Below are 15,388 nucleotides of genomic sequence, written 5' to 3'. Positions count from 1 at the left end.
TTGCTCCTCATCAGCAGGGATCTCCAACCCCACTAGACCTTCAGTCCTCTCTGAAACCTGCTCTGAGAGGAATAAAGGTGTACAATTAGGTGTGTCCCAGCCAAGTGCTTCCGGGCACTCTGCTAGCAGTACACCCACATCCTATTATAGCAGGCAAATGTCCCTGCCCCAGCTGCTGGACCGGCGAAAGAAGTTCACTCCCAGCCATCCACATGCCCAGCGGTTGAATGCTAGCTTGGCTAAATTGCTAGCACTTCAACTGCTGCCTTTTCAGTTGGTAGACTCTGCCCCCTTTCCGTGAGTTTGTACAATGTGCGGTTCCTCAGTGGCAGGTCCCCAAGCGCTTTTTCTCACGGAAGGTGATTCCGGCTCTCTACCGGCATGTGGAAGGCAATGTCCTTGCCTCGCTGGACAGGGCGGTCAGTGGTAAGGTGCATATTACCGCTGACTCATGGTCCAGCAGGCATGGACAGGGACGTTACCTGTCTTTCATGGCCCATTGGGTCACTCTTCTGGCAGCTGGGAAGGATGCAGGACAAGGTGCAGTAGTTTTGGAGGTTGTTCCGCCACCACACCTCAAAAATGCTACTATTGGTTGTGACACACCTCTCTCCTCCACCCCCTCCTCTTCTTCTTCCTCCATGGCCTCTTCCAGTGCTCTGTCCTCAGAACCAGCGGTGCTCCGTAGGCTTTCCAGGGGCTACGCAAGTACGCAGGCAAAACTATGCCATGCCTGGCTTGCACTGGTTTGTTTGGGGGACAGGAGCCACACTGGGGCGGATGTTTTGTCAGCTCTGCAGGGGCAGGCCGAGAGGTGGTTGACGCCACGCCAGCTTAAGCCAGGAATGGTGGTTTGCGACAATGGCACCAACCTCCTCTCCGCCCTCCAAAAGGGACAACTGACCCATGTGCCCTGTGTGGCTCACGTCCTTAACCTGGTGGTGCAGCGATTCATGGGCAGGTACCCGGGCTTACAGGATGTCCTGAAGCAGGCCAGGAAAGTCTGTGTGCATTTCCGCCGATCATTTAATGCCTGTGCTCGGCTGGCTGAGGTCCAAAAGGAGTTGAACCTGCCCAAGAACCGCCTTATATGTGACATGCCCACCAGGTGGAACTCAACGTTGGCCATGCTGCAGCAGCTGCACACGCAGCAGAGGGCCATCAATGAGTACCTGTGCGACTACGGCACCAGGACAGGGTCAGGGGAGCTCGGTTTTTTCTCACCACGCCAGTGGGGCATGATCAGGGATGCATGCACTGTCCTGTCACTGTTTGAGGAGGCCACAAGGATGGTGAGCAGTGACAGTGCATGCATCAGTGACACTGTAGATCTTGTGTACCTCTTGAAGCATACACTGCATGGAATAATGGACAGGGCCCTTGAGGCAGAACAGAGGCAGGAAGAGGAGGACTTCCTTGCCTCTCAAGGCCCCCTTTATCCAGACAGTGTTCCTGCTGTGCCACCCATCACACAGGAAGAGGATGAGGAGGAGGAGGAGGATGATTGTGTCAGCATGGAGGTGGAGGCTGGCATTCAGCATCAGCAGCAGCAGCAGTCTTGTAGGGATGATTTACAGTCCCAAGAAACCCATGGACTTATACGGGGCTGGGAGGAGGTAGCTGCGGATCATGTTGTCCTTAGTGACCCAGAGGACTCCGGACCGAATGCCTCAGCTAACCTACGCTGCATGGCCTCCCTGATCCTGCAAAGCCTGTGGAAGGATCCTTGTATTCTTCGGATCAAGGAGAGGGACCATTACTGGCTGGCCACTCTCCTTGATCCACGGTACAATGGTAAGGTTGCCGACCTTATCTTGCCGTCGCAGAGGGAGCAGAGGATGAGACATCTCCGGGAGGCCTTGCAGAAAGGTCTGTGCAACGCGTTCCCAGAGACTGGGAGGTTACAAACTACTGGTCCTGGATAACGTGTTGCTGAGGCATCGGTCAGATGGAGCGGTGGAGAAGGTGGCCGTCTGACCGATGCTTTCAGACAATTTTTTAGTCCGCAGCCCCAAGGTATGATCGGTTCCAGCAACCATCACCAGCGTCTGTTTTACATGGTGCAGGAATACCTAGGGGCAAGGTCAGACTTGGACACCTTTCTCACCGAAAATCCTCTGGCTTACTGGGTCTTGAGGATGGATCACTGGCCAGAGCTTGCACAGTATGCAATTGAGCTACTGGCCTGTCCTGCATCCAGCGTTCTTTCGGAACGCACCTTCAGTGCTGCTGGTGGCTTTGTTACCGATCACAGGGTGCGCCTGTCCACCGAATCAGTTGATCGACTGACCTTCATAAAGATGAATCAGTCTTGGTCACCCACAGCTACCAAGCACCTGAAGCTGATGTAACCGAATAATTTTTTTTGAAATATCACATCCCTTCAAGACTGCCTATGCTGATGCTGAGTGACTGTCCTGTTATGTTGATTGTCTATCTTCTTCCTCCTCCACTGATATGTTGGAAGAACATTTCTGGTTCTGGGTGATTCCATCAGCCCAATTTTTCTGCCCCTGTTTAACAGGGGCGTTTAATTACAATTTTTGATGCAATGCTTTGCAGCAGGGCTAATTCCTGCACTACAACTAGAGTATATGGGAGAGGTTGCAGTGTCGGGGCACCAGCACCAGTGCCTAAGGCCCAATTTTCTGCCCCTGTTTAACAGGGGCGTTTAATTACAAATTTTTGATGCAATGCTTTGCAGCAGGGCTAATTCCTGCACTAAAACTAGAGTATATGGGAGAGGTTGCAGTGTCGTGGCACCAGTACCAGTGCCTAAGGCCCAATTTTTCTGCCCCTGTTTAACAGGGACATGTAATTACAATTCTTGATATAATATTTCAGAGGAGGGCCCGTTCCTGTGCCCACCCAGAGTAACTGTGAGGACTTATAGTGTTGTGGCACCAGCACCACAACCACCAAAGGTCAATTTTTCTACCACTGTTCAACAATGGCATGTAATTACAATTCTTGATATAATCGTTCACAGCAGAGCGCTCCAGCGCCCACCAAGAGTCACTTTGAGGGCTTACAATGTTGTGGCAAAACCAACACCTTGTTCCGCCATTTCTGCAGAGCATATAGGGCAGGCCCCTACTTTCAAACATCCAACTTACAAACATCTCCTACTTGCAAACGGAAGGAGACAACAGCAAGTGAGATGAAAAAAGACGGACGGCAAAACAAATTATACAGGGGTGATAACCCTTCCCTATGTTTTCCAAAAAGCTTAAAAATAGTTTTTTTGACTGGAGCTACACTTTAAAAATGTACCAATTGAAAATTACAAACAGATTCAACTTAACACAACAAACCTACACAGTCCCTGTCTTGTTTGCACCGCCTGTATAATGCTGTTCTGAGTATATAGGGCCTGGGGGCCACACGCATTTCCTTTTTTTAATATGGGTACGGGGTTCCCCTTAATATGCGTACAAGACCCAAAGGGGCTGGTAATGGGCAGGGAGGGCTACCCATGCCATTTTTCTCAATGATTTTCAACCATATTGCAGGAACCAGATATAACATTAAAACCGCAAGCAGTTTTAAATGACGTTATTTCCGTTAAATGTCATTTTGTACAGGGACGGTTTTAAATACGGGAAACACGTGGCACTTCACAGGCACACTACAGACACCCCCCAGGCATGATATTTAAATGAATATTTCACTTTTTTTTTCACTTTAATCATCATTAAAATCAGTGCTCCCGCCAAAACGGACATTTTTAAAAACATTTTAGGCATTGACCCATGTCCCCTGGGGCAGGAGCCATGTCCCCATACCCTTTTTAGGACAGCATCTTGCATATTAGCCATTAAAATTAGCACTTTTAATTTCGAACGTTTGAGTCCCATAGACTTCAATAGGGTTCTAAAGTTCGTACGAATTTGGGGTCCGTTCGAAAGTTCTGGTGCGAACCAAACCGTGGGGTGATTGGCTCATCCCTACTGTCCAGTTCTGGGCACCAGTCCTCAGGAAGGATGTACTGGAAATGGAGCGAGTACAAAGAAGGGCAACAAAGCTCATAAAGGGTCTTGAAGATATCAGTTATGAGGAAAGGATGTGAACACTGAACTTATTTTCTCTGGAGAAGAGACGCTTGAGAGAGAATATGATTTCAATTTACAAATACCATACTGGCGACCCCACAATAGGCATAAAACTTTTTTGCGGAAGGGAGTTTAATAAGACTCGTGGCCACTCATTAAAATTAGAAGAAAAGAGGTTTAACCTTAAACCACGTAGAGGGTTCTTTATTGTAAGAGCGGCATGGATGTGGAATTCATTTCCACAGGCGGTGGTCTCAACGGGGGGCATTGATAGTTTCAAGAAACTATTAGATAAGCACCTGAACGACCACAACATACAGGGATATGCAATGCAATACTGACATATAATCACACACGTAGGTTGGATTTGATGGACCTGTGTCTTTTTTCAACCTCACCTACTATGTAACTATATAGGTGACAAAGTTTCTTGCCTTGTCTTGCAAGGAAACTGCACTGGAATAGCTGCCCAATGCAGTCCCACTGCACCTGGTGTGAATCACCCCCCCCGATACAAAAAGTACAATACTTTTGTGGGGCTGTCTGAATTACTAGCGATAATTGACATAAACAAAGAGCCAAAAGCTGGAATGATCTTGCACCAGACTGCAGGGTGTTGATGCAGGATGAGGTATGTAAGCAGAATAAGACCTTGTGCACACTAATGCCCCGTACACGCAGTCAGAATTTTCAGGTGGAAAATGTTTGATGGGAGCTTGTTGTCGGAAATTCCGACCGTGTTCCCATTTTCCATCGGAATTTGGAACTCTGGATCTCAAATTTTCCGACAACAAAATCCGTTCCGGTGTACACAGTTCCGACGCACAAAGTTCCACACATGCTCGAAATCAAGCAGAAGAGCAGCATTGGCTATTGAACTTCAATTTTCTTGGCTCATCATACGTCACCGCGTTTTTGACGCTTGGAATTTCCAACAACATTGTGTGACCATGTGTATGCAAGACAAGTTTGAGCCAACATCCGTCTGAAAAAATCCCATGGATTTTGTCACCGGAATGTGCGATCGTGTGTACGTGGCATTAGCGTTTAAAAACGCTGCATTCAGTGGTGTCTGGCGGGGTTTTTTTTTCTACCTCTAAATGTCTCTTCATGTTAGCCTCCATGTTAGCCTATGTGTCTATACACATATAGGCCTTTAGAGGCAGTAAAAAAATCCCACTGCCAGCACAGCCAGGAAAGTTTTGGCAGAAAAAACACTTAACAAATGCGTATTAACGCTAGGAGCGTCTGGCGCTTGAGTATTGATTAATTTCATTGGCCAAAATAAATGATTACTCTGGCCAATAAAATTAATTAATGCCCACATGCTTGACATGCATAAATGCTCCTAAATGCATTGAAATGCGTTTATACATGTTAACCACTTCAGCCCCGGACCATTTTGCTGGCCAAAGACCAGACCACTTTTTGCGATTCGGCACTTTAACTGACAATTGCGTGGTCATGCGATGTGGCTCCCAAACAAAATGAATGTCCTTTTTTTCCCACAAATAGAGCTTTCTTTTGGCGTTATTTGATCACCCCTGCGTTTTTTTTCGCACTATAAACAAAAATAGAGCGACAATTTTGAAAAAAACACATTATTTTTTACTTTTTGTTATAATAAATATCCCCCAAAAATATATATATATATATAAAAAATTCCCTCAGTTTAGGCCGATACGTATTCTTCTACATATTTTTGGTAAAAAAAATTGCAATAAGCGATTATTGATTGGTTTGCGGATAGTTTTATGGCATTTTTATTAATAATTTTTTTCTTACTAGTAATGGCGGTGATCAGCGATTTTTATTGTGACTGCGACATTATGGCAGACACATCGGACATTTTTGACACATTTTTGGGACCGTTGTCATTTATACAGCAATCACTGCTATACAAATGCAGTGATTCCTGTGTAAATGACACTGGCAGTGAAGGGGTTAACCAGTGGGTGGCAGTGTAGGGGTTAAGTGTACCTAGGGGTGTGTTACTAATTGTTGGGGGCTGGGCTTTCTTTTAGTGAACACTGATCTCTGCCCCAATCACATGGAGCAGAGATCAGCGTCACTTGTTGCTAGGCAGAAAGGGGAGATGCTGTTTACAACGGCATCTCCCAGTTCAGCTGCCCCGTGAGACGATTGCGGGTATGCCCGCGACCGGACTCACGGGGGTCCTAACCAGCACGCGAGCGCGCCGCCGATGGCAGGGCGGCATTTAAGATTGGACGTACCTGTACGCCAATATGCCTGCCCGTGCTATTCTGCCGACATACATCGGCGTGCGCTGGTCGGGAAGTGGATAAGCACATTTTTCTGCCTAAATGCTACTGCCAGGAGGAAAGGCACACATTTGTCACACATTTCACAGAGCTTGCCTTCTGAACTATGTGGAAAATAAGGTAATGTTAATAAATGTAAAGTTATTCACGTGAGGGCTAAGAATATGCATGAATCATACATACTGGGGGAATCAATGGTGGTGAAGGATCTGGGGGTTTTGATAGACCATAAGCTCAATAATAGCATGCAATGCAGTTCAGTTTTGGGCACCAGTTTTCAAAAAGGATATCGGGGAACTGGAGAAAGTGCAGAGAAGGGCAACCAAACTGATAAGAGGCATGGAGGAACTCAGCTATGAGGAAAGATTAGAGGAACTGAACTTATTCTCTCTTGAGAAGAGGAGATTAAGGGGGGGATATGATCAACATGTACAAATACATAAGGGGTCCATAAAGTGAACTTGATGTTGAGTTATTCACTTTAAGGTCATCACAGAAGACAAGGGGGCACTCTTTACATCTAGAGAAAAAGAGATCTAATCTTCAAATATGGAAAGGTTTCTTCACAGTAAGCCCTTGTACACGCGGTCAGAGATTCCGACGGAATGTGTCCGATCGGACCGTTTTGTCAGATATTCTGACTGTGTGTGGTCTACATTGGACTGTTTCCGTTGGAGTATCTGACGGACCAAGTTTTCCAACTTGTTGGTAAAATTTTCCGACAAAATGCTCCGATCGGACATACTCTGATCATGTGTAGAGAATTCCGATCGGACAAAGTGCCACGCATGCTCAGATCAAATTCCTACACCAAAGCTATTGGCTACTAGCGTGAACAACGTCATCATGTCGGATTTTCCGACAACTTTGTCTGACCGTGTGTATGCAACAGTTTCGGACAAAATCCGACGTACAAAATCCGACGGATTTGGTTGTCGGAATCTCCGACCGTGTGTACAAGGGCTAAGAGCTGTGGAAATATGAAATAGACCTCCAGAGGTAGTTCTGGCCAGCTCCATAGATTGTTTTAAAAAAGGCCTGGATTCTTGCCTAAATGTACATAATATAACTGGGTACTAACATTTATAGGTAAAGTTGATACAGGAAAAATCTGTATCAACCCCTCGCGGGGTGATCAAGAAGGATTTTTTTTCCTCTGCTGTAGCAAATAGGAGCTTGCTTTGCTGGGGTTTTTCACCTTCCTCAAGGATCAACTGGGAGTATAGTATTGTCTATATGGGATTGTATGATTTTTATTTTTTTTAACCACTTCAGTACAGTGCAGTTACACCCCCTTCCTGACCAGACCAATTTTCAGCTTTCAGCGCTCTCACAGTTTGAATGACAATTACTCAGTCATCCAACACTGTATCCATATGAAACTTGCGTCCTTTTGTCCACACAAATAGAGCTTTCTTTTAGTGGTATTTAATCACTAGTGGGTTTTTTATTTTTTGTGCTATAAATAAAATAAAACGTAAATTTTTTGAAAAAAATGCCTTTTTCTTTGTTTCTGTCATAATTTTTTGCTAATTAGTAATTTTTCTTCATAACTTTTGGCCAAAATTTATACTGCTACATATCTTTGGTAAAAATAACCCACATTAGTGTATATTATTTGGTCTTTGTGAAAGTTATAGAGTCTACAAACTATGGTGCCAATCACTGAAAATTGATCACTTCTGATCAGGCCTTCAGTACATCAGGTGTATCTCATTTCTTGAGACACTAACAAGTCAGGAAAGTACAAATACCCCCTAAATGACCCCTTTTTACAAAGTAGACATTCCAAGGTATTAAGTAAGTAGCATGGTGAGGTTTTTTAAGTTGTCATTTTTTCCCACAATTCTTTGCAAAATGAAGATTTTATTTTTTATTTTTTTACAAAATTGTCATATTATCAGGTTATTTCTCACACACAGCATATGTATACAACAAATTACACCCCAAAATACATTCTGCTACTCTTCCCGAGTACGGCAATACCACATGTGTGAGACTTTTACACAGCCTGGCCACATACAAAGCACCAACATTGATGTAGTACCTTCAGACGTTCTACGAGCAAAAATGACGCATCTCATTTCTCAACCACCTATTACACTTTTGAAGGCCCTGGAGTACCAGGAAAATGGAATTTCCCATAAAATGACCCCATTTTGGAAAGCAAACACCCCAACATATAATCTGTGAGGCATAATGAGTCTTTTGAATGGTTCATTTTTTTCCAGAGGTTTTTGGAATATGTGGAAAAAAATTAAAACGCATTTTTCTTTTACACAAAATTGTCAATTTATAAGATATTTTTAACACATAGCATGTATATAGCAAAAATTACACCCCAAAATACATTCTGCTACTCCTCCCGAGTATGGCGATACCACATGTGTAGGACTTTTACACAGCCTGGTCACATAGAGAGGCCGAAAATTGAAGTAGTATGTTCAGGTGTTCTAGGAGCATAAATGACACATCTCATTTCATTCCTACCCATCACACTTTTGAAGGTCCTGGACCACCAGGACAGTAAAATTACCCACAAAATGACCCCATTTTGGAGAGCAAACACCCCAACGTGTATTCTATGAGACATGGGCTGCAAATAGGTACTCTGGTACTCTGATGGCCTGGTGACAGGTACTCGGGTACTCTGATGGCCTGGTGACAGGTACTCAGGTACTCTGATGGCCTGGTGACAGGTACTCTGATGGCTTGGTGACTGGTATTTGGGTACTCTGAAGGGCGGTGACAGGTACTCATATGGACTGTGACGGGTACTCGGGTACTAAGATGAACTGTGACAGGTACTTGGGTACTCAGATAACCCGTGACAGGTACTCGGGTACTCAGATGGACTGGGACAGGTACTCGGGTACTCAGATGGACTGGGACAGGTACTCGGGTACTCAGGTGGACTGGGACAGGTACTCGGGTACTCAGATGGACTGTGACAGGTACTCGGATACTCAGATGGGCTGTGACAGGTACTCGGGTACTCAGATGGGCTGTGACAGGTACTCGGGTACTTTGATGGGCTGTGACAGGTACTCGGTTACTCAGATGGGCTGTGACAGGTACTCGGGTACTCTGATGGACTGTGACAGATACTCGGATACTCTGATGGACAGTGACAGAAACTCGGATACTCTGATAGACCGTGACAGATACTCGGATACTCTGATGGACCGTGACAGATACTCGGATACTCTGATGAACCGTGACAGGTATTCGGTACTCTAATGGACTGTGACAGGTACTCGGGTACCCTGATGGACCGTGACAGGTACTCGGGTACCCTGATGGACCATGACAGGTACTCGGGTACCCTGATGGACCGTGACAGGTACTCGGGTACCCTGATGGACTGTGACAGGTACCCTGATGGGCCGTGACAGGTACTCGGGTACTCTGATGGGCCATGGCAGGTACTCGGGTACTCTGATGGGCCGTGACAGGTATTTGGGTACTCTGATGGGCCGTGACAGGTACTCGGGTACTCTGATGGGCGGGGACAGGTACTCGGGTACTCTGATGTGCCGAGACAGGTACTCGGGTACTCTGATGGGCCGGGACAGTTACTCGGGTACTCTGATGAACTGTGACAGGTACTCGGGTACTCAGATGGGCTGGGACAGGTACTCGGGTACTCAGATGGGCTGGGACAGGTACTCGGGTACTCTAATGGGCTGGGACAGGTACTAGGGTACTCTGATGGGCTGGGACAGGTACTCAGGTACTCTGATGGGCTGTGACAGGTACTCAAATACTCTGATGGACTGTGACAGGTACTCTGATGGACTGTGATTGACAGGTACTATGAGGGGTGGTGACAGGTCCTCTTTATTGGGGGGGGGCAATCAGTGTGTGTTGGTGTACACTGTAGGCGGTAACAGTACCTGTTACCGCAATCTCCTCCTCACACACGATCGGTGTGTGAGGAGGAGATCCCGGTAACATCTCGTTACCGCGGTTTGTTTACATTTTAGTGATCGGCTGTGAAAGGATCACAGTCGATCACGTGGGTAAACAGCCGGCCAATGGCTGTTTACCAGCGTCGGTGACGAGCAGTGTTCCCGGGGAACACGCCGCCACCGACGTGCACACGCAGCGCGCTCACGTTTGTGCGCATGCGCCGTGCACAGTGGGGGTGTGACCATCTGTGATCGGCCGTGACTTCATCACGGCTGATCACGTGGTAAACAGCCATAACCAATGGCTGTTCACCCCCTTCGGTGGCGAGCGGTGTCTCCGTGACACGCCGCCACCGAAGAAACAGGGATGCGCGTGCACGATCGCGCGCATTCCCTGTTTAAACGGGAGGCCGTCATATGACGGCCTCCCGCCGCAATAGGTGCGCCGCCTGGCCGTCATTTGACAGCCGGCGGTCAGCATCAAGTTAATTAAACTAAGTGTCTTTTTTCAACCTGACTATGTAACAATGTAAGGAGCTGAGAGGAGGAGTTTCAGGAGGCAGAGTCAGTACAGGAATCCCTGATTGCAGGCAGCAAGGTACCATGGGATATGTAGTCCTTAGAAATGGAGGAGAAGCTGTGTGTAAAACATGCAGGGAATCCACAAAGTTGTGGAAAGAGATAACCAGCAGACAGAGAGAACTCATAACTTGAAAAGAGAGTTTTTTAAGTAAGCTTATATTGGATTGTGAATGATATGGTTTGTGTTGTTATTACAATGTTAACTAAATTGAACAATATACTGCATTTATCGGTGTATAACACTCACCTTTTTCACCTTAAAAAGGCTGCCTTAGCCTTAGCCTGGCCAGATTACAGTCCTGGTAATGCCATGGATTCAGGATTGCTGTCACACACATGAAGCACAGGAACTTGCAGTTGCGGGGGCAGAACCGTAGTCAAACAGGCTAAAGTCAGCAACAATCGGGCAGAGGATGTGAAGATTCAGAGGACAGAAGCAGTATCAAAAGTCAAGGCCGAGTGGAGGTCAGTATCAAAAAGACATAAGTGGTACAATATCAGCAGGCAGAAGACAGAGTTGGATCACAAGTTAAGGTCAAGAGCAGAAGATCAGGATCATATGGAGTCAGGTGGCGAGCTGGATCAAAGCACAGAAGAAGCAGGACCCAGGTCTGGTCACAGATCACTGAAGCTGATGATCACTCAGCAACCCTCCCAACTTCTGTGATGCCTTCAGTAGGTCACTGTGTGGCAAAATGCCAGTGCCACTACCGAACATGCACTTTCACTCATATTAATGTGCATGTGCAAAAACATCGATGAACAGACAGCAATGAATCTGTGCACTGATGCATGAGCTGTACTATGCAGATGCACAAATCTTTGGTGGCTGCCACGTACAAAATCTTCCTGACATGCGTGATGAGCATGTGTACATTTTCAGGCATGGCCATATACATGTCAGAAACCATGACCAAGACTGAGACAGAAGTATAGTTAAAGGGATTGTAAAGATAAAAATTTTATTTTTTAAAAATAACAAACATGTTATACTTACCTCCACTGTGCAGCTCGTTTGGCACAGAGTGGCCCCAAACCTGCTCTTCTGGGGTCCCTCGGCGGCTGTCTCTGCTTCCTCCCTCAGATGCTTCTCACGTTCATACGAGCTCCCTCGCATGGTGAGAAGCATTTGTGGGCGCGCTCCTGTGATACAGCCGGCGGCTATAGCCGCTCGCTGTATCACACGGCCCCGCCCCCGGTGCTCCTCGTCAGTGGATGTGATTGACAGCAGCGTGAGCCAATGGCTGCGCTGCTTTCCATCCATCCACTCCAGCCAATCAGCGGCCAGGCTTAGTGGTGAAGAGGAAGTTGAGGACGAGCGCGGGACTTTCGAGGGGTGAGGTAAGTAAAACGGGGGGCTGGGGGCGCAGGCACTGTCAGATGTTTTTTCACCTTAATGCATAGAATGCATTAAGGTGAAAAAACATTTACCTTTACAACCCCTTTAAATCACACTTGTTTATTAATAATAATAAAGAATGGTAAACAGAGTAAACGTAGTCAAAACATAGCAAGAGTTCAGGAACTGATAGTCAGAAAAGCCAAAATGTCAGGGAGCCAGAGATGAGCATAGTAGAACAGCAAGCAGGATCTGGAGCCAGATCAGTCTTTAACAAGTCTTTAACAGGAACACAGGAGAGCGTCTCTAGAGATGTGACCAAGGCGAAGGCAGAGATCATCTTGACTGGATGGCTTAAGTAGGCAGGACTGACGAGCCAGATATCATCAACAGGTGAGTCACTGTGGAGAGATAGGAGCTGGCAATTAGCCGACAGCTGAGCGGCCAGCATTGAGAAGGAAGGGCTGAGCCCAGCTCTGACAACAAGTGAGATTATACATACTGTATAATCTAAACTGACATTTAATAGGTGATGAATATAGCTGCTCTGCTAACATTTTATATTGTATATTCCCTGAATGTGCATACGTGTCCCATGCTGGCCATGTGCATATCAGTTTTCATCAGATATCATCTGATTCTCCTGATGGTTTGTTTTATCAGATTCAGCACATATGATGCTTCTCTTAGCATTGATATAGGTTAAAAAAAAATCGAAATTCTTATTCACCAAATTAATCAAAAAATGTCCACCCACACAATTGTATTGCATTTATCATACTCATAAACACTTTTAGTTTAAGGTAATAAAGAGTAAGTGCAAAAACCTATTTTCATATTTTTAAAAAAAGAACAAAAACAACCAAAACAAAGAAAAAAATTATATTTTTTTGGAGATCACTGGTGTACTTGTTTTATGTGTCCTCAGAAATATAACATCACCAGGACAGCATTTATGCATCCATTGCACTGTAAGCCCCTGTACACACGGTCGGAGATTTCGACAACCAAATCCGTTGGATTTTGTCTGTCGGATCTTGTCCAAAACTGTTGCATACACACGGTCGGACTAAGTTGTCGAAAAATCTGATCATTCAGAACGTGATGACGTAATTTCGTTACGATGGGACTACATTCAGGCTAGTAGCCAATAGCTTTGATGTAGGAATTTGATCTGAGCATGCGTGGCACTTGGTCCGATCAAAATCCTCTACACATGATCGGAGTATGTCCGATTGAACCAGTTGGTTGGGAAATATTTCCAACAAGTTGTAAAATTGGGTCCGACGGATATTCCGACGGAATCAGTCCGATGCATACCACACACAGTCGGATTATCCGACAACACGGTCCGATAGGACACATTCCGACGGATTCTCCGACCGTGTGTACAAGGGCTAAGAGCTGTGGCTCATCCAAGTAACACACTACTCCTGAAAATAATATACTGATATCCACTGCACTCAGTGCCAACCCATTTCACAGGTATGTTTGAGGGTACCAAATTTCCCAAACCCCAGGCAAAAAAATCCATCAAAAATCAACAAAATCACTGCTCTGTTGATGTGGTGTTATCGCGTGACGTCATCACGTGGTGGCTCGTCGGCTGATTCCAGCCATATCAATTTGTTTGCTCCAAGCACATTTGATCTCTGCAATTTGAGATCATTATGATCCGGTAAGAGGCCCTTTTTTTCTAGAGAAGCACTTTTCAACACTTGAGCACTTTTTTCTACCAGTTGTTTACGAGCATGGAGCACTGTATTCACTTATGAAATATTATGGACAATTAGTTTATATTAGTTTCAATATCATGTATAGTCAATATCATCGTCATTCTTTTTTATTTTTAGTATTATATATGTATCACAAACAATAATCTTTATTAAGTTTGTTTGATTACTAAGTTATTGCGTTATGAGATTTAAAGGGACAGCCCACTTTTTTTTTTGCACAAATATATGATTAAAGATACAAATGTGGTGCTGAAAGGAAAAAAATCTTTCAATGTGCTAGTGAATCAGCTATACAACTACTTTCAACAAAAATTGACTGCTCCTAAAAAAAAAATATGACGATATTTCTAGTAGTTGCTCAATACGATTGACCTAGGAGGGCAGAGACTATTTGGACTTGGCCTCACATAGCATGAAAGTTGCATTTGAACCAAATCTTGGGGTCCCACAGACCCATCCCATGTCTGACGCTGGTTACTGGCCAGTATCCTGGAATATAATAATATCCTATAGTGATATATTAAATATCGATATCCTATTGTATATCGTTTATTGATATCCAATATCCTAGATCGTTGTTTCTCAACCTTTTTCCAGTCAGAGGGCCATTGAAAATTTATTTTCAGTGTTGAGGCACCCTAGTTAAGGCGTGGTTCACATAACTGCATATTGGGGAATGCATGCAAAATCTGTGTGCATTCGCAACAGGCACACAAATTCACTGCTCTTTAGTAGACACACAGGGGTGGAAGATATGGCTCAGGATCAAAAGCATTGCAGCCATTTGGTTCTGTTACGTAATATGTTGACTGTACTACTGCAGGTTTATGCACTTCTAAATGTGAGTGTTTAAGGTTTATTAATTTTTTTGTGTAGCGGCGGCTCCTGAAGAGCCCGCGCTATGCGCGTTTCAAAGTTAAACTTTGCCTAAACTGCAGTTTGGTTTGAGTATAATTGTCTAAATTTGTCCTCTGCAACAGTCTGACTGGACTGTGAGATGTTCAGCCTGGCCACAAGGGGCACTGTCTCTTGTGGCAGGCGTGGAACTTGGTCTGGTCAGGTGCTTAAGTTACTCTCTCCCGGAGCCAGGTGAGTGGGAGGGGCACTCTCACTGTGCTTTCTGGGAGAGGGTATTTAAGATGTGGACGTCACGTGGTTCGGGGTTCCGGTCCAGAATGATGTGCTGACTTCATGGTCCTGGTCCTCCTGACCAGCCCACAGGAAGGTTATGGCCTGGGGTGCGGATCCTCCTGACTTTAATGTCTCGGGGATGGCTAGCCCGAGGCATGAAAACTAAAGGAGGATTCTGAGGTGGTTGGGTGCCGTCTCCGGTTCGGGAGAGACCCAGTGTACTTCAAGCATTCCAGGGGAGGACTCTTTAGAAGAACACCACGTACGGATTGGTTTTCTTAACAAGGGCTGAAGTAACTGAGAGAATCCGGTCTTTGGATATTGCCAAGCAGGCTGAAAGATCCAGGTATCCTAC

Source organism: Lithobates pipiens, unplaced genomic scaffold (genome assembly GCF_037356315.1).
Source record: "Lithobates pipiens isolate NorthernLeopardFrog02 unplaced genomic scaffold, aLitPip1_a1.2 Scaffold_25, whole genome shotgun sequence".
Lineage (NCBI taxonomy): Eukaryota > Metazoa > Chordata > Amphibia > Anura > Ranidae > Lithobates > Lithobates pipiens.
Note: the sequence above shows the minus strand (reverse complement) of the source record.